This window comes from Mustelus asterias, chromosome 1 (genome assembly GCF_964213995.1).
Source record: "Mustelus asterias chromosome 1, sMusAst1.hap1.1, whole genome shotgun sequence".
Taxonomy (NCBI): domain Eukaryota; kingdom Metazoa; phylum Chordata; class Chondrichthyes; order Carcharhiniformes; family Triakidae; genus Mustelus; species Mustelus asterias.
Window position 1 is genome coordinate 153,912,562 of NC_135801.1, and position 18,826 is coordinate 153,931,387.

The window sequence follows — 18,826 nt, forward strand, 5'->3', positions numbered from 1 at the left end:
AGGAAACTGGAGCACCCAGAGAAACCCACGCAGACACGGGGAGAATGTGCAGACCCCACACAGATAGTGACCCAAGCTGGGAATTAAACCTGGGTCCCTGGTGCTGTGAGGCAGCAGTGTTAACCACTGTGCCACCATGATGCCCTGTTTTGGATGTTTCTGATGGATACTAGATGGTCATTCTTATTGCTTGAAAGTACCCATTGTGGATCAGTGCATGGCTCTTTCTTGGTGCTAGTTCACTACTGCTTTGATGCAGTTACAATTGTTCTTTCGACCACATGTCTTGTGGCATTGCTGAAAAGCTGGGCATTTCCTTGATACATGCAGAAGGCCACACCTCCCATATGTCTTGTTAAGTTTGGGTGTTCCAGTCAGTGCCTCAACAATTGGGGTTGTGTTTAGGACCAGGGGCAGCATGGTGGCATAATGGTTAGCACTGCTGCCTTCACAGCGCCAGGGACCTAGGTTCGATCCCCGGTTTGAGTCACTGCCTGTGCGGAGTCTGCACGTTCTCCACATATCTGCGTGGGTGTCCTCCGGGTGCTCATCCCATAGTCAGAAAGACATGCTGGCTAGATGCATTGACCCAAATAGGTGCCGGAGTGTGGCGGCTAGGGGAATTTCACAATAACTTCATTACAATGTTAATGTAAGCCTTACTTGTGACTAATAAATAAACTTTACTTTTTAAAAGGACCTGTAAACTTTGTCAATCTGTGAGGATTACTTTGTTATTGTGTCCATGCTTGAATAGCTCCTCAGTGCTGTGCATTTGGGCTTGTCTACCGGATCTTACTGGGATGCTTCCAACTCAACAATTCTGTCTGCTAATTTTGCACCTGAAAAATCACAGTACATACACTTTTCTCTGTATCAGCTGATGAATTGGTCGATAGATTCTGCCAGCTATTGTCAAAATGCCATGAACTCTAGTGATGAATATGAAAGTTTAACCTGCGACCGAACCAGCCTTCCCATGTAGTATATATCTTTTGAAGATGTTTTAGCTCTTCTGTTGTTAATCCCGATGTGTTCAGCCTTTGTAGACCTTCATTCCCAATTACCAGACAAATTTTGATACCTTGCTTGTCTGTTTCAGACACACTTGAATAAAAAACCATAGCTCTGAATTCAGATCGTAGCTCAGATGCATCCCAATTTAAATTAGGGAATTTTGTGGACATTTTTGAAAATATCCCTTTGACCTTCCTTCTTGTTTTATTCAATTTATTGTTCAGAAAAATCCTGAAGCCACCTATTATAATAGTAATCTTCTCTGGCCTGATTTTATGACAGTGTTGCTCTTTTTTTGTTTGACTTTTCCTCACTCATTATTGACCTGGCCTACACCATGACATGACCCCTCAGAGGCCTATAGGCGGGAATCTCCAGCCACGCTCACCCAAGACCGGAAAATCCCGCCTGAGGTCAATGGATCTTTGTATGGTCCTTTCCCCCTGCGCACTATGGTTCCTGAGACGGGACGTGAAAAGTCTGCCCTATATTTCTCAATCAAGTCACCCTTTACTCTTTTAAACTTCAGCACATTCAAGCTTAGCTGTCCAACCTTTCCTCAGAAGACAGCCTCCCACTCCAGGAAGAACTGAGAGGTTGTAGGCTGCGGTCTCACCATGAGGAATTCACCTGCTTGTCAGCTCTTTATTTGAGCATATCCCAGCACTATTTCATCTAAGCTTTTCTACTCAGTTAACACACTGAGATTTCAATACTCACCAAAGCTACAACTTCATTGTGCTCTGACCACAACATCAACCACACCAAGGATCAGTCATCTCATGTCATGCAGCATGATCTGAGGCTGTTCAGCATATCGTACTTGTACTTGATCTTGCTACGAAGTTGTTTTACCGCCTCTGAACATTATGTTCTTTTTTTATAATGCTATAAAAGGCGCTAGTCACTCATCAGTGATTGGGTAAACTCATTGTGCCTTCAGTTATTTAAACTAGGCACATGAGAGTGTATATGCATGGATAGAAAGCTTCAGTATCAGCAGCAGGACTATCTCTGCTATGTTCTGTTCACAAACCAAAGTGAAACTGAGACTGGATCACATGACACACTTCCCTCATTGGGATAGAATGTTGTTACTGTGTAAAGACATCTTGCAATACTGTCTTAATTGGGTGATCTGAAACAGTCATTTGCAAAAGCGTAACTGGAGTCAAGCAAGGCTGTGTGAAAGGCCCCATGCTTTTTACAGTTTAGCTAATTATTAACTGGCTCCCAGAGGCAATATTAAACATTGTCTAGAGGGAAAAATGCTTTAACCTCAGTCACCTTTACTTTTGTAGCAGTATTTTAAGTTTAAAGTGAAAACTGGAAGTGGACTGCTAAGGAGTCTGGGAAGGGTTTTTTAAGCGCGCAAAGTATAAAAGGTAGGCTGCAATATACAGCGGGCAGCGTCGGGAGCGGGCAGAGGAGTGAGTGGGAAGCAGAGTGTGAGCTATAAGGCTTTGGCTCACAGGGCTTAGGCAGAAAGGGCGAGCAGGGGTGAGTTTAAATTCATTTTTGCTGTTTCTACCTGGTACTGGCAAGGTATCTAGAGGGGATGGGTGTGCAGGCAGTGCTATGTTCCTCTTGCACTATGTTTGAGGTGAGAGACGACGACAGTGTCCCTGCTGATTACATCTGTGGGAAGTGCACCCATCTGCAGCTCCTCCAAAACCGTGTTAGGGAACTGTTGCTGGAGTTGGATGAACTTAGGATCATTAGGGAGGCAGAGGTGGCCATAGACAGAAGCTTTAGGAATACAGTTACTCCGAGGAATGAAAACAGATGGGTGACGGTGAGAGGGGTTAGGAGGAAGCAGTCCGTGCAGGGATCCCTGGTGGTCGTTCCCCTTAGCAACAAGTATTCCGCTTTGGATACGGTTGCGGGGGATGACATATCAGTGGTGAGCCGCAGTGAGAGGATCTCCAGCACTGTGTCCGTCCCTGTGGCTCGGGAGGGTAAGGGGCAGAGCGGGAGTGCAATAGTAATTGGGGACTCGTTAGTTAGAGGGATGGATAGGAGGTTCTGTGGCAGCAAAAGAGACTCACGGATGGTATGTTGTCTACCGGATGCCAAGGTCCGTGACGTCTTGGACCGTGTTTTCTGGATTCTGAAGGGGGAGGGGAAACAGTCACAAGTCGTGGTACACATTAGTACCAATGACATAGGTAAGAGAAGGGACGGGGATTTAAAGCAGGAATTTCTGGAGCTGGGCTGGAAGCTGAGAGCCAAGACAAAACATGTGGTCATCTCTGGTACGTTGCCGGTGCCACGTGATAGCGAGTTGAGGAACAGGGAGAGAGTGCAGTTAAACATGTGGTTGCAGGGATGGTGTAGGAGGGAGGGTTTCAGATACGTGGATAATTGGAACACATTCTGGGGCAGGTGGGACCTGTACAAACAGGACGGGGTGCACCTGAACCAGAGGGGCACCAATATCCTAGGAGGGAAATTTGCTACGGCTCCTCAGGGGGGTTTAAACTAATTTGTCAGGGGAGTGGGAAAAGGAGTTGTAGTCCAGAGGTCAGTGAGGGTGGTGAGGTATTGGGGAAGGTATCAGGGTCAAGGGTGGGTACCGGTAGACAGGAAGGTGGGTTGAAGTGTGTCTACTTCAATGCAAGGAGCATTCGGAACAAGGTAGATGAACTTGGGGCGTGGATTGGTACTTGGGACTACGATGTTGTGGCCATTATGGAGACGTGGGTAGAACAAGGACAGGAATGGTTGTTGGACGTTCCGGGGTATAGATGTTTCACTAAGTGTAGGGAAGCTGGTAAAAGAGGTGGAGGAGTGGCATTGTTAATCAAGGATGTTTAACGGCTGCGGAAAGGCACTTCGAGGGGGATCTGCACACTGAGGTAATATGGGCTGAGGTTAGAAATAGGAAAGGAGCGGTCACGTTGTTAGGAGTTTACTATAGGCCCCCAAATAGTAATAGAGATATGGAGGAAGAAATTGCTAAGCAGATTATGGATATGTATGGGGGTCACAGGGTAGTTGTCATGGGGGACTTTAACTTTCTAAACATTGATTGGAACCTTTGTAGGTCAAATAGTTCGGATGGGGCAGTTTTTGTGCAGTGTGTGCAGGAGGGTTTCCTGACACAATATGTGGATAGGCCGACAAGAGGTGAGGCCACATTGGATTTGGTACTGGGAAATGAACCGGGCCAAGTGTTAGATTTGGTTGTGGGAGAGCACTTTGGAGATAGTGACCACAATTCGATGTCTTTTGTTATTGCAATGGAGAGGGATAGGGCCGTACGGCAGGGCAAGGTTTACAATTGGGGGAGAGGTAATTATGATGCGATTAGGCAAGAATTAGGGGGCATAAGTTGGGAACAGAAACTGTCAGGGAAAGGAACTAATGAAAAGTGGAACTTTTTCAAGGAACAAATACTGGGTGTCCTTGATAGGTATGTCCCTGTCAGGCAGGGAGGAAATGGCCGAGTGAGGGAACCATGGTTCACAAAAGAGGTGGAATGTCTTGTGAAAAGGAAGAGGGAAGCTTATGTAGGGATGAGGAAACAAGGTTCAGATGGCTCGATTGAGGGTTACAAGTTAGCAAGGAATGAGCTGAAAAAGGGGCTTAGGAGAGCTAGGAGGGGACACGAGAAGTCCTTGGCGGGTCGGATCAAGGAAAACCCCAAGGCTTTTTACTCTTATGTGAGGAATAAAAGAATGACCAGGGTGAGGTTAGGGCCGGTCAAGGACAATAGTGGGAACTTGTGTATGGAGTCAGTAGAGATAGGCGAGGTGATGAATGAATACTTTTCTTCAGTGTTCACCAAGGAGAGGGGCCATGTTTTTGAGGAAGAGAAGGTGTTACAGGCTAATAGGCTGGAGGAAATAGATGTTCGGAGGGAGGATGTCCTGGCAGTTTTGAATAAACTGAAGGTCGGTAAGTCCCCTGGGCCTGATGAAATGTATCCTAGGATTCTTTGGGAGGCAAGGGATGAGATTGCAGAGCCTTTGGCTTTGATCTTTGGGTCCTCGCTGTCCACGGGGATGGTGCCAGAGGACTGGAGAATGGCAAATGTTGTTCCTCTGTTTAAGAAAGGGAACAGAAATGACCCTGGTAATTATAGACCGGTTAGTCTTACTTCGGTGGTTGGTAAATTGATGGAAAAGGTCCTTAGAGATGGGATTTACGACCATTTAGAAAGATGCGGATTAATCCGGGATAGTCAGCACGGATTCGTGAAGGGCAAGTCGTGCCTCACAAATTTGATAGAATGTTTTGAGGAGGTAACTAAGTGTGTTGATGAAGGTAGGGCAGTTGATGTCATATACATGGATTTTAGTAAGGCGTTTGATAAGGTCCCCCATGGTCGGCTTATGATGAAAGTGAGGAGGTGTGGGATAGAGGGAAAGTTGGCCGATTGGATAGATAACTGGCTGTCTGATCGAAGACAGAGGGTGGCGGTGGATGGAAAATTTTCGGATTGGAGGCAGGTTGCTAGCGGAGTGCTGCAGGAATCAGTGCTTGGTCCTCTGCTCTTTGTGATTTTTATTAATGACTTAGAGGAGGGGGCTGAAGGGTGGATCAGTAAATTTGCTGATGACACCAAGATTGGTGGAGTAGTGGATGAGGTGGAGGGCTGTTGTAGGCTGCAAAGAGACATAGATAGGATGCAAAGCTGGGCTGAAAAATGGCAAATGGAGTTTAACCCTGATAAATGTGAGTTGATTCAATTTGGTAGGACTAATTGAAATGTGGATTACAGGGTCAAAGGTAGGGTTCTGAAGACTGTGGAGGAACAGGGAGATCTTGGGGTCCATATCCACAGATCTCTAAAGGTTGCCACTCAAGTGGATAGAGCTGTGAAGAAAGCCTATAGTGTGTTAGCTTTTATTAACAGGGGGTTGGAGTTTAAGAGCCGTGGGGTTATGCTGCAACTGTACAGGACCTTGGTGAGACCACATTTGGAATATTGTGTGCAGTTCTGGTCACCTCACTATAAGAAGGATGTGGAAGCGCTGGAAAGAGTGCAGAGGAGATTTACCAGGATGCTGCCAGGTTTGGAGGGTAGGTCTTATGAGGAAAGGTTGAGGGAGCTAGGGCTGTTCTCTCTGGAGCGGAGGAGGCTGAGGGGAGACTTAATAGAGGTTTATAAAATGATGAAGGGGATAGATAGAGTGAACGTTCAAAGACTATTTCCTCGGGTGGATGGAGCTATTACGAGGGGGCATAACTATAAGGTTCGTGGTGGGAGATACAGGAAGGATATCAGAGGTACGTTCTTTACGCAGAGAGTGGTTGGGGTGTGGAATGGACTGCCTGCAGTGATAGTGGAGTCAGACACTTTAGGAACATTTAAGCGGTTATTGGATAGGCACATGGAGCACACCAGGATGATAGGGAGTGGGATAGCTTGATCTTGGTTTCAGATAAAGCTCGGCACAACATCGTGGGCCGAAGGGCCTGTTCTGTGCTGTACTGTTCTATGTTCTATGTTCTACCTCCGTGCCAAAACTAAACTGACCACCATGACCGACAGTTTGTGGGACTGCAGTGTTGTTGTGCTCCACTCTGCATCGATTTTTAATCCTGTCTTACTCTATTCAATTCTGCAGCAAGAAAATCAACCTGTTCTTGAACATTATCAAATTAAAACTCATATATCAACCTTCACTTGATCAGCCAAATACACCACTTCTCATATATGTCAGAAGTGAGACTCTGAAATATTTTGAGAACTTCGCATTCTTTTGCAGTCACCTCTCTAAAAAGGCCGTCATTGAAAAGGAGATACAATACTGCATTAACTGCACCAGCTCAGCCTTCCCCAAGCTATCACAGCGAATGTCTGACAACAGGGACCACCACACATCAATGAAAGTCCTTGTGTTTCGAGCAGTTGTCATTACCACACTCTTGTGTATCAACAAACTGGAGAAATTCCATCAGCAATGCTTCTGTCACATCCTCCAAGTTCACGGGGCAAGCTACAAAATGAATGTTATTATCTTTCTTGAAGTCAAGTCTACAGCATTTGAACAAAACTCCTGCAAATGGACTGAACCTTGTGTCTGGATGGCTGAAAAGCATTCCGCTGCGACATACTGTTTTCTCCTCCTCAGGGCAGGACAAAGGAAATTCTTCACGGGCACTCTGAAATCTCTCCTTGAAGTGTGGCAGCATTGCCATTAGAGGCTGGAAAGAACTTACTACCAATTATTCAGAATGGCAACAACTTCTCCATCAAGCTGCATCACACTTTGAATCACAACATCTTAATGATGAGACAGACTTGCAGCATAAAATTAAAAAAAATCAAACCCTGCACTCTGGATCCCACTACCTTGCGGGAATCCTGGCCCATGTGTCCAAAGGTCCTTGGGCCGAGAATTGCCCTGTTCCATCACATGAAGACCCATGGCAGAACTCGACAATCCTGCAGCAGTGAAGGCAGTGCAATTGACCACAATATAAACTGGGCCAGTAAAGGGAAAAATCGTGACCATTCTTGTTAATGATTAGTATATCCTGTGTGCATACATGGGTGGAAAGTCAATGAAAGTGGATGGGTGGCATGGTGGCACAGTGGTTAGCACTGCTGCCTTATAGCACCAGGGACCCGGTTTGATTCCAGCCTTGGGTGACTGTGTGGAGTTTGAATGTTCTTTTCATGTCTGTGTGGGTTTCCTCCTGGTGCTCCGGTTTCCTCCCACAGTCTGAAAGACATGCTGATTACGTTGATTGGCCATGCTGAATCGCCCCTTGTTGTCAGGGGCACTAGCAGGGTAAATACATGGGGCTAGGGTGGGTGATTGTCGCTGCAGGCTCGAATGGCCTCCTTCTGCACTGTAGGGATTCTATGATTCTATGATTCTAAGACTGTGTTGGGCTAAGCTGCGATGCTTCCCATAGTTGCATAGGGGGCTCATTGTCTCAGTTTACACATCAAAATTGGCATTTGATAGAGATGCTGGCAGGCAACTGCTCCCTGAGAAACTGTCTTAACTTAAGTCAGGCTCGGGAAGAAAATCAGATGGAAAACAAAAATCAATGACTTCTTTCATGAAGTCTAATTACTAACAGTGCCAGCCAATATTCTATGAGCAAAATGAAAAGCAAAGTAGTTTTTTTACATCATTTCAAAGAGAAAATTGTTGAGTGTATTCAGGAGGAATTTCTCATTCAGTGTGCAGATAGCTCAACTAGAGAGGAGGCAAAATTTGACCTCCTCTTGGGAAATAAGGAAGGGCGGGTGACAGAGGTGTTAATGAGGGATCACTTTGGAACCAGTGACCATAATTCCTTCGTTTTAAAATAGCTATGGAGAACAATAGGTCTGGCCCAAGTGTTAAAATTCTAAGTAGGGGCAAGGCCAATTTTGATGGTATAAGACAGGAACTTTCAAAAGTTAATTGGGGGAGTCTGTTGGCAGGCAAAGGGACAGCTGGTAAATGGGAGGCTTTCAAAAGTGCGTTAACCAGGGTTCAGGGTAAGCACATTCCTCTTAGAGTGAAGGGCAAGGCAAGAAGTAGGGAAACTTGGATGATTCAGGGTATTGAGGCCCTGGTCAAGAAGAAGAAGGAGGCACATGACATTCATAGCCAGTTGCGATCAAGTGGATCCCTTGAAGAGTATAGGGAGTGTAGGAGTAGAATTAAGAGAGACATCAGGAGGGCAAAAAGGGGACACAAAATTGCTTTGGCAGATATGGCACAGGAGAATCCAAAGAGCTTCTACAAATACATAAAGGGCAAAAGAGTAACTAGAGAGTTAGTAGGGCCTCTGAAGGATCAACAAGGTCATCAATGTGTGGATCCACAAGAGATGGGTGAGATCCTAAATGAATATTTCTCATTAGTTTTTACAGTTGAGAAATTTATGGATGTTAGGGAACTTGGGGAAATAAATAGTGATGTCTTGAGGAGTGTACATATTACAGAGAAGGAGGTGCTGGAAGTCTTAGAACACGTCATGGTAGATAAATCCCCATGGCCTGATGAAGTGTATCCCAGGACGTTGTGGGAGGCTAGGGAGGAAATTGCAGGTCCCTAGAAAAGACATTTGAATTATCAACAGCCACAGCTGAGTTGCTTGAAGATTGGAGGGTGGTAAATGTTGTGCCTTGTTTAAGAAGTGCTGCAGGGAAAAGCCTGGCAATTACAGACCGGTGAGCCTCGCATCTGTTGTGGATAAGTTGTCAGAAGGTATTCTGAGAGACAGGATCTATAGGCATTTAGAGAGGCAAAGACTGATTAGGGACAGTCAGCATGGCTTTGTGAGTGGAAAATCATGTCTCACAAATTTGATTGGGTCTTTTGAAGGAGTAATCAAGAAGGTCGATGAGGGCAGTGCAGTTGATGTTGTCTATATGGACTTTAGCAAGGCCTTTGACAAGGTACCGCATGGTAGGTTGTTGCATAAGGTTAAATCTCACGGGATCCAGGGTGAGGTAACCAAATGGAGACAAAATTGGCTTGATGACAGAAAACAGAGGATGGTTGCAGAGAGTTGTTTTTCAAACTGGAGCCCTGTGACCAGCAGTGTGCCTCAGGGATCAGTGCTGAGTCCGTTATTTGTCATTTATATTAATGATTGCAAAGAGAATTTAAGAGGCATGGTTAGTATGTTTGCAAATGACAGCAAGATTGGTGACACAGTGGATAGTGAAGAAGGTTATCTAGGATTGCAACAGGATCTCGATCAATTGGGCCAATGGGCTGATGAATGGCAGATGGAGTTTAATTTAGATAAATGCGAGGTGATGCATTTTGATAGATCAAACCTGGCCAGGATTTAATCAGTTAAGGGCAGGGCATTGGAGAGAGTTATAGAACAAAGAGATCTCGAGGTACAGATTCATAGCTCCTTGAAAGTGAAGTCACAGGTGGATAGAGTGGTGAAGAAGGCATTCAGCATGCTTGATTTCATTGGTCAGAACATTGAATACAGGTGTTGGAACATCTTGTTGAAGTTGTACAAGACATGGGTAAGGTCACACTTGGAATACTGTGTACAGTTCTGATCAGCCTATTACAGAAAGGATATTATCAAACTAGAAAGAGTGCAGAAAGATTTACGAGGATTCTACCTGGACTTGATGATTTGAGTTATAAGGAGAGGCTGGATAGACTGGGACTGTTTTCCCTGGCTTACAGGTGATCTTATAGAGGTCTATGAAATAATGAGGGACATAGATCAGCTAGATAGTCAATCTTTTCCCAAAGGTAGGGGAGTCTAAAACTGGAGGGCATAGGTTTAAGGTGATTGGGGAGAGACACAAAAGGGGCCAGTAGGACATTTTTTTCACACAGAGGGTGGTGAGTGTCTGGAATAAGCTGCCAGAAGTAGTACTAGAGGCGGGTACAATTTTGTCTTTTGAAAAGCGTTTAGACAGTGACATGGGTAAGATGGGTATAGAGGGATAAGAACATAAGAACATGTTAGGAGCAGGAGTAGGCCATCTGGCCCCTCGAGCCAGCTCCGCCATTCAATAAGATCATGGCTGATCTTTTCGTGGACTCAGCTCCACTTACCTGCCCGCTCACCATAACCCTTAATTCCTTTCCTGGTCAAAAATTTATCTATCCTTGCCTTAAAAACAGTCAATGAGGTAGCCTCAACTGCTTCACTGGGCGGGGAATTCCACAGATTCACAACCCTTTGTGTGAAGAAGTTCCTCCTCAACTCAGTTCTATATCTACTCCCCCTTATTTTGAGGCCATGCCCCCTAATTCTAGTTTCACCCGCCAGTGGAAACAACTTCCCTGTTTCTATCTTATCTATTCCCTTCATAATCTTATATGTTTCTGTAAAATCTCTCCTCATTCTTCTGAATTCCACTGAGTATCGCCCCAGTCTACTCAGTCTCTCCTCATAAACCAACTCTCTCAACTCCAGAATCAACCTAGTGAATCTTCTCTGCACCACCTCCAGTGCCAGTATATCCTTTCTCAAGTAAGGAGAACAAAACTGTACACAGTACTCCAGGTGTGGCCTCACCAGCACCCTAATCAGCTGCAACATAACCTTGCTGTTTTTAAACTCCATCCCTCTAGCAATGAAGGACAAATTTCCATTTACCTTCTTAATTATCTGCTGCACCTGCAAACCAACTCCTTGTGATTCTTGCACAAGGACACCCAGGTCCCTCTACACAGCAGCATGCTGCAATTTTTTACCATTTAAATAATAATCCATTTTGCTGTTATTCCTACCAAAATGGATGACCTCACATTTACCAACATTGTACTCCATCTGCCGGACCCTCGCCGACTCACTTAGATTATCTATATCCCTTTGCAGACTTTCAGTGTCCTCTGCACACTTTGCTCCGCCACTCATCTTAGTGTCATCTGCGAATTTTGACACACTACACTTGGTCCCCAACTCCAAATCATCTATGTAAATTGTAAATCGATATGAGCCAAACACAGGCAATTGGGACTTGCATGGTGGCTGAAGAAAAAAAGGCCGCATGGACAAGTTGGGCCAAAGGGCCTGTTTCCATGCTGTAAACTTCTATGACTCTATGAGATGACCTGTGTGAAGGGGTGAAGTGATGGGGGAGCACTGGCAGGGTTTAAGAACAAAAAACAAAGAAAAGCACAGCACAGGCCCTTCGGCCCTCCAAACCTGTGCCGATCATGATGCCCTAACTAAACTAAAAAGAAACCTTCTGCCCTTACTCGGGCCATATCCTTCTATTCCGTCCCTATTTATGTATCCATCCAGATGCCTCTTAAATGTTGATAATGTGCCTGCTTCGACCACATCCTCTGGCAGCACGTTCCAGGCACCCAACACTCACTACGTGCAAAACGTCCCCCACACATCTCCCTTAAACGTTCCCCCTCTCAGTTTGAACCTGTGCCCCCTTGTAATTGACTCTTCCAACCTAGGAAAAAGCCTCTGACTATCCACTCTGTCTTTGCCTCTCAGAATTTTGTAGACCTCAATCAGGTCTCCTCTCAGCCTCATTCTTTCCAATGAAAAACAATCCTAGTTTATTCAACCTCTCCTCATAGCCAACACTCTCGAGACCAGGCAGCATCTTGGTGAACCTTCTTTGCACTCTCTCTAAAACTTCCATGTCCTTCTGATAATGTGGTGACCAGAACTGCACGCAATACTCCAAATGCAGCCCAACCAAGATTTTACATAGCTGCAATGTGATTTTCCAACTGCTGCACTCAATGCCCCAGCTGATGAAGGCAAGCATGCCATATGCCTTCTTAATCACCTTGGCCACCTGTGTTGCTACTTGTAGAGAACAGTAGACCTGCACGCTCAGATCCCTCTGTATGTTAATGTTCCTTAGGAAATTTTACAGGTCCTAACCATTTACAGTATAATTCTCACCTAAATTTGATCCTCCAAAATGCATCACCTCACATTCGTTCGGATTAATCTCCATCTGCCATTTCTGTGCCCAAGTTTCCAATCTAGCTATGTCCTGTTGTATCCTTTGACAATCCCTCATACTATCAGCAACTCCACCAATTTTTGTGTAATCGACAAACTTACTAATCAGACCGCCCATATTTTCCTGCAGATCATTTATATATACTACAAACAACAGAGGTCCCAGCACTGATCCCTGCCGAACACCACTAGCTACAGATTTCCACTTTGATAAACGCCCTTCCACAGCTACTTTCTGTCTTCTATAACCAAGCTAGTTCTGTACCCATTTAGCCAGCCCATCCCAAATCCCATGTGATTTTAGTTTTTGTACTACTCTGCCATATCAGACCTTGTTGAGTGCCTTACTAAAGTCCATAGCAACTACATCCACACCCTTCTCTCATCAATTATCTTTGTCATGTCTTCAAAAAACTCAACCAAGTTGGTGAGACATGACCTTCCCCGTACAAAACCATGCTGCCTGTCACTAACAAGTCCATTTTCTTTCAAACGTGCATATATCCTGTCCCTCAGTCTCTTCTCCAAAAGCTTCCCCACCACTGATGTCAGGCTCACCGGCCTATAATTTCCTGGATTATTCTTGCTTCCTTTCTTAAAAAAGGGAACAACATTGGCTATTTTCCAGTCCTCTGGAACCTTGGCTGTGGTCAAAGAGGATGTGAAGGTATATGTTAAGGCCCCAGCTATTTCTTCCCTTGCCTCCCACAGTAACCCGAGATAGATCCCAACTGGCCCCGAGGACATGTCTACCTTTATGCAATTTAGGATACTCAACGCTTCCTCCTTTGATATGTTGACATTCCCTAGAGCGTTCACACACCTATCCCTGAACTCAATATCCATCAAGTCCTTCTCCTTGGTGAATACCGATACAAAGTACTCATTAAGGATTTCCCATTTCCTGTGACTCCACGCATAACTTCTCTTCCTTGTCCTTGAGTGGGCCTACTTTTTCTCTTGCTACCCATTTGCTCCAAATATATGCATAAGGTTAAATCCCAGATCTAATATATAGATTTAACCTATATGCACTAAAAGTCTTGGAATTCTCCTTGACCCTGTTGGCTAAGGACATTTCATGGCCCCTTTTAGCCCTCCTAATTCCACATTTAAGTTTAGTAAGTAGTCTCACAACACCAGGTTAAAGTTCAACAGGCACTCACCTGATAAAGGAGCGGCGCTCCAAAAGCTTGTGCTACCAAATAGACCTGTTGGACTTTAACCTGGTGTTGTGAGACTGCTTACAGTGCCTACCCCAGTCCAACACTGGCAACTCCACATCACGTTTAAGTTCAAAATTGAATTTATTAACGTTACAAGTCAGCTTATATTAACACTACAATGAAGCTGCTGTGAAAATCCCCTACTCACCACTTTCTGGTGCCTCTTCAGCATAATGTGAAGATTATAATTCTTCACATTATAATCTGCCGGGTACGCTGAGGGAGAATTTAGCATGGCCAATGCATCTGAGCAGCATGTCTTTCAGGCTGTGGGAGGAAACCGGAGCACCCGGAAGAAACCCACGCAGACACAGGGAGAACGTGCAAACTCCACACAGACAGTGTCCCAAGCCAGGAATCGAACCTGTGTCCTTGGCGCTATGAGGCAGCAGTGCTAAGTGCTGTGCCAGTTTAGACGTTTGTTTGGTGGTCCTCAATTGATTTTGGGGTTGAGTATTTGTGTCATTGTCGGTGATTGTAAATATTCAACTTTGTTGATGCAGTTGCTTGAAGTTTCAATATAAATATTCCATTAATCATGGGACTCCTGTCATTGTCATAAACCTTCTGCAGCTATCTCAGGAGAAAGGTTTGGAGCATCACAAACAATCCAACACAGGAAACAGTTGTAGAGCACATCATAATTTTTCATTACTTTAATGTATTTTTGAATATTCTATCTAAGCCAGACGCAAATATCACATAAGGATACATCTGTTTCTAATGAACGTTAATATTTTTCTTAAGTGAACAGAACCAAGCCATATCCATTTCAGTTCGCACACAGACAGTGAGAGATGAGAGAGCAGTAAAAATGCATCTGGCCTAAGTCAGGATGACTTTCTCATGTTCAGTCATGCTCACCATTTTTCAAATGAAGAACAAAGTATGCAGCAAATACTCTCAACCTCTGTCCAATGATCACTTGTATCATCTCTTCACATTATAATCTGTCTAGTTCTATTGTTATGCAGAGTAGATTGATGCAAAACCTGCACTGAAACCCATGGAGGCTGAAAAGTTAGTCTCATCACTAGTGTCAAGCTCATAATTATTTTATTTCAGCATTTTGTGAGAACTGGAAGTTTACCGTGCCATAACACTTGTATTGAACAGGCGAAGCACTTTGCCCTTTGCTTGTGGTTTTGTTCTTATTCACTCTTGGGACGTGGCCAGCATTTATTGCCCATCCCTAGTTGGCCTTGAGAAGGTGGCGATGAGCTGCCTTCTTGAATCGCTGCAGTGCACGTGCCGTTAGGGAGCAAATTCCAGGATTTTGACCCAGCGACTGTGAAGGAATGACGATATATTTCCAGGTCAAGATGGTGAATGGCTTGGAGGGGAACTTGCAAGTGATGGTGTTCCCATGTATCTGCTGCCATTGTCCTTCCAGATGGAAGTGGTCGTGGGTTTGGAAGATGCTGTCTTAGGATCTTTGGTGAGTTGCTGCAGTGCATCTTGTGGATAGTACACACTGCTGCTACTGAGCATTGACGATGGAGGGATTGAATGTTTGTAGATGTGGTGCCAATCAAGTGGGCTGCTTTGTCCTGGATGGTGTCAAGCTTCTTGAGTGTTGTTGGAGCTGCACCCATCCAGGCAAATGGGGAGTATTCCATCACACTCCTGACTTGTGCCTTGTAGATGATGGACAAAAGGAGCTAGTGCATAAGTTCAAACTGGTGAGTCACAGCATTGGGGAGCCATTAAGTTCATGAATGGGGCAGACCCTGCCTCTGACAGCAGATAGAGAACCAAGAAGTGGCAGCAGAACAGACAAACAGCTACTACCAACCTAGGCACACCACCTGGACAGCACTCCTGACTTCAGGAGTTCACAAGGAGAGGGTGGTCTGGGAGATAAAGTAATCAGCTTCACATGGTCATGGTCATGGCAAGTCAGCACTTGTAGCCCCACCAACTGAACTCCACGCTCTGATTGATTAGAGATCAGGAGTTAAGCTCTCAATGGTATCCAGGTGGATCTGGAGCCACGATTATCCATTGTAAATAGTTTGTTTCTCAAAGTTAAACTTTTTCATTAATTTTTATGAAGATTGACACATGTGGAATAAAGAATCCCTGTTTTATTGCCTTCCAAATCTCATCAACATTCAAGAAAGAAATGTTTTTTAAAAAAAAAATCCTCACCTTTTAATTATTCTTCCCAGTGACAGGTTTTAAAAATCGAACCACTTGTTGATTGACCTCATTATTTAAAGCTTGATGATGTCCTCCAATATTGCCTTGTGGCCATTGACATGAGCACAGCTCTCATGTTACATTTGGTCAAATTTGATTTTTTGAGTTTGTTTTAATTGGTTAAATCATATCAAACCTGATTTCTCACAGAACCAATAAATAAAGAAAAGCTTAAAAAAAAATCTCAAGACTTTAATGAGAAAGATGAAAGCAGGTGGAACACAAGACTCCAAAATACCTGTGAACAGTGGTTACAATAGAGGAACACTAAGTGAGATGAAAGAGAGGCAAACACACAAGATATGCATTTATGTAATCCTGACATGGGATTTTATAGAGATACAGGATGATTCGGAAATTGTAGGAGGAATTAGCACCTTGTGCACATTTGTTAATTAACTGCTTATCTTGGACCGAGTGTTACTGCTTTATCTTTAGCAGATACGATAGTGACTTTTAAGGGGCGTCTTGACAAATACATGAATAGGATGGGAATGGAGGGAAATGGTCCCTGGAAGGGTAGGGGTTTTAGTTCAGTCAGGCAGCATGGTCGGTGCAGGCTTGGAGGGCTGAAGGGCCTGTTCCTGTGCTGTAATTTTCTTTGTTCTTTGTTTTTTGCTCCTTCCTTGCCACTGTCCAAGAAACCAAGAAATGTACCTTAGCATTTGATTTTTGATTTGATTTGATTTATTATTGGCACATGTATTGGTAGACAGTGAAAAGAATTGTTTCTTGCATGCTATACAGACAAAGCATACCATTCATAGAGAAGGAAACAAGAGAGTGCAAAATGTATTGTCACAATCATAGTTAGGGTGTAGAGAAAGATCAATTTAATATTAGGTAGTTCCATTCAAAAGTCTGAAGGCAGCAGGGAAGAAGCTGTTCTTAAGTCGGTTGGTACGTGACCTCAGACCTGGGTCGCATGGAAAGGGTGCTGGAGGCTGAGACCCTTTAAGAAGTATTTAGATGTGCACTTGTGATGCAAAGGCATATAAGGCTATGGGCGAAGTGCTGGAAAATGGGATCAAAATTGTTATGTGGTTTGACCAGCACAGACAGGATGGGCTGAAGGGCCTTTTGTTGTGCTTTATACCTCTATGATTCTATGACTCTATGACTATGACCACCTCGTACTGGATATCAGATAAGAAGTCTGATACTTTGGGAAAATTAGAGGAGTCAAGAGAGGTGGCGGTGAGGTAGCGCCAGATGTCATCAGCAAATGTGTGAAAACTAATGCTGTACTTTAGTATGATGTCGAGGAGCAGCATGCAAGTAGAAATTAGGAAGGGTCCAAGAATGAATCCTTGAGGGGACACCAGAGCTGAGGTGCGGGAGCAGGAAGAGAAGCCCATTGTCAATGACATTCTAGCTGCATAGGCGGAAACCTGACTGAGTAGACTTATTGGAAAGATGGACATGAATTTGGGAGGCATAGACAGATTCTTGGACTTTAGAGATGAAAATAAATTTGGAGATGGGACAGTGATTTGCAAGTACGATGGGTCACAGGTGGGCTTTTTGAGGAGACGGATGTTAATGTCAGTTTTAAATTAGAGAGGAACATCACATGATTTACAGTGTCAGCTGACATGGGAGCCAGTCATGAATGGATGATCAGAAATTTAATGAGAATAGAGTTAAGGGAACAGGAGCTTAGATGAAAGAGGGCATAAGGGGAAACAGGAGATATACTAGAGAAAGATATAAGTTCAGGGTTTTAGGGGGGAGAACTTTAGAGAAGGCTTGGCCCAATGAGCTAGAGGAAAGGAGGGACATGGAAGAGGCAACTAATCAGATGATCCAATCTTAGTGACAAGAAGTTGACGAGACTCCTTCCACTTATCATTGGAGGTGAGGGTGGGCAATTGAAATCATAAGAAAGAACATTGGAGCTCAGGACACTTAAATGACATTGGCATCTAACACACATAGGAAGCCCAGTTCTTTGTTGCAATCTTCCCATTATTCAGAGTCATTTACATCAACACAATGGCATTTAAAATTTCAGTGAAATCTCCCATTTATGTCATTGTTATTCTTGAGGCAAACCTTAATAAAATGTGACATACTTGAATTAAGTGACAGTAATCATAAGCTTTTGAACAGAAGTTGTTCTTCTCCTCTACAGCAACTAAAAAAAAAATGTCTTAACCGCTGTGTCACTTAATTTAATGTAAGCAATTTATTGTGAATAAAAGACACGTATTTCCTTTTTATCTCCCCCCGCTCCCCCAGTTGCTCACCCTAACAGTTTGCCTACCATTACGCTTTATGCCTCATTAAAAGATTTTTGAAGTGACATCTGGCTGGGCAAGCGGCATGCCATTAATCTGATTGCTGGCACTCGCACCCTTTGAAGCATTTCCAAGGGAACTTTATTCCTTTTTCATAAAGCCATTTCATTTAGTCTTGACTTCACAGGATTTTCCACAACTATAGACACATCCAAGGTTTGATGTTTGCATTAGAATAATAGAAATGGGTTCTGATGTCTGAATTAAAATAGGACAGAAGATCATATGCTCAGGAGGCAAAGGGTGGGGGGGGGTGGGGGGGGGGGTATGCTGGTGAGGGGAGCAGTATTATTACTTGAATGTAATTTATGCTGTACTCGGCCCTGCAACTTTCACAACAACCTGAAGGTCAGGGAAAGAACTTGGATGCGAATATCAGCGTACAGAAGGACAACAGTTCTTTATTGAGAGGTGGAGTTGGAATTCTTTTTTCAGGATCATGTCTTGTGTTAAACAATTTACACAAATATTATGAAGGCAACATTTTTGAATTAGAGTTGAAACAGGAATAAGCAAGTAGCTTAGCTGGTTGTTTTTTTCCTTTGAGCTACAATTTAAGTAACTGCTACTTCGAGCAGAATTTTCTCTAAGTGTAACAATGCTTGGCAAATCTGTCGAATATTTCAAGGTCTAATGTGGTATAAAATGTGCACAGTGACAATAATGTTTAATTAATGCTATGGTACTTCAATGGATTCT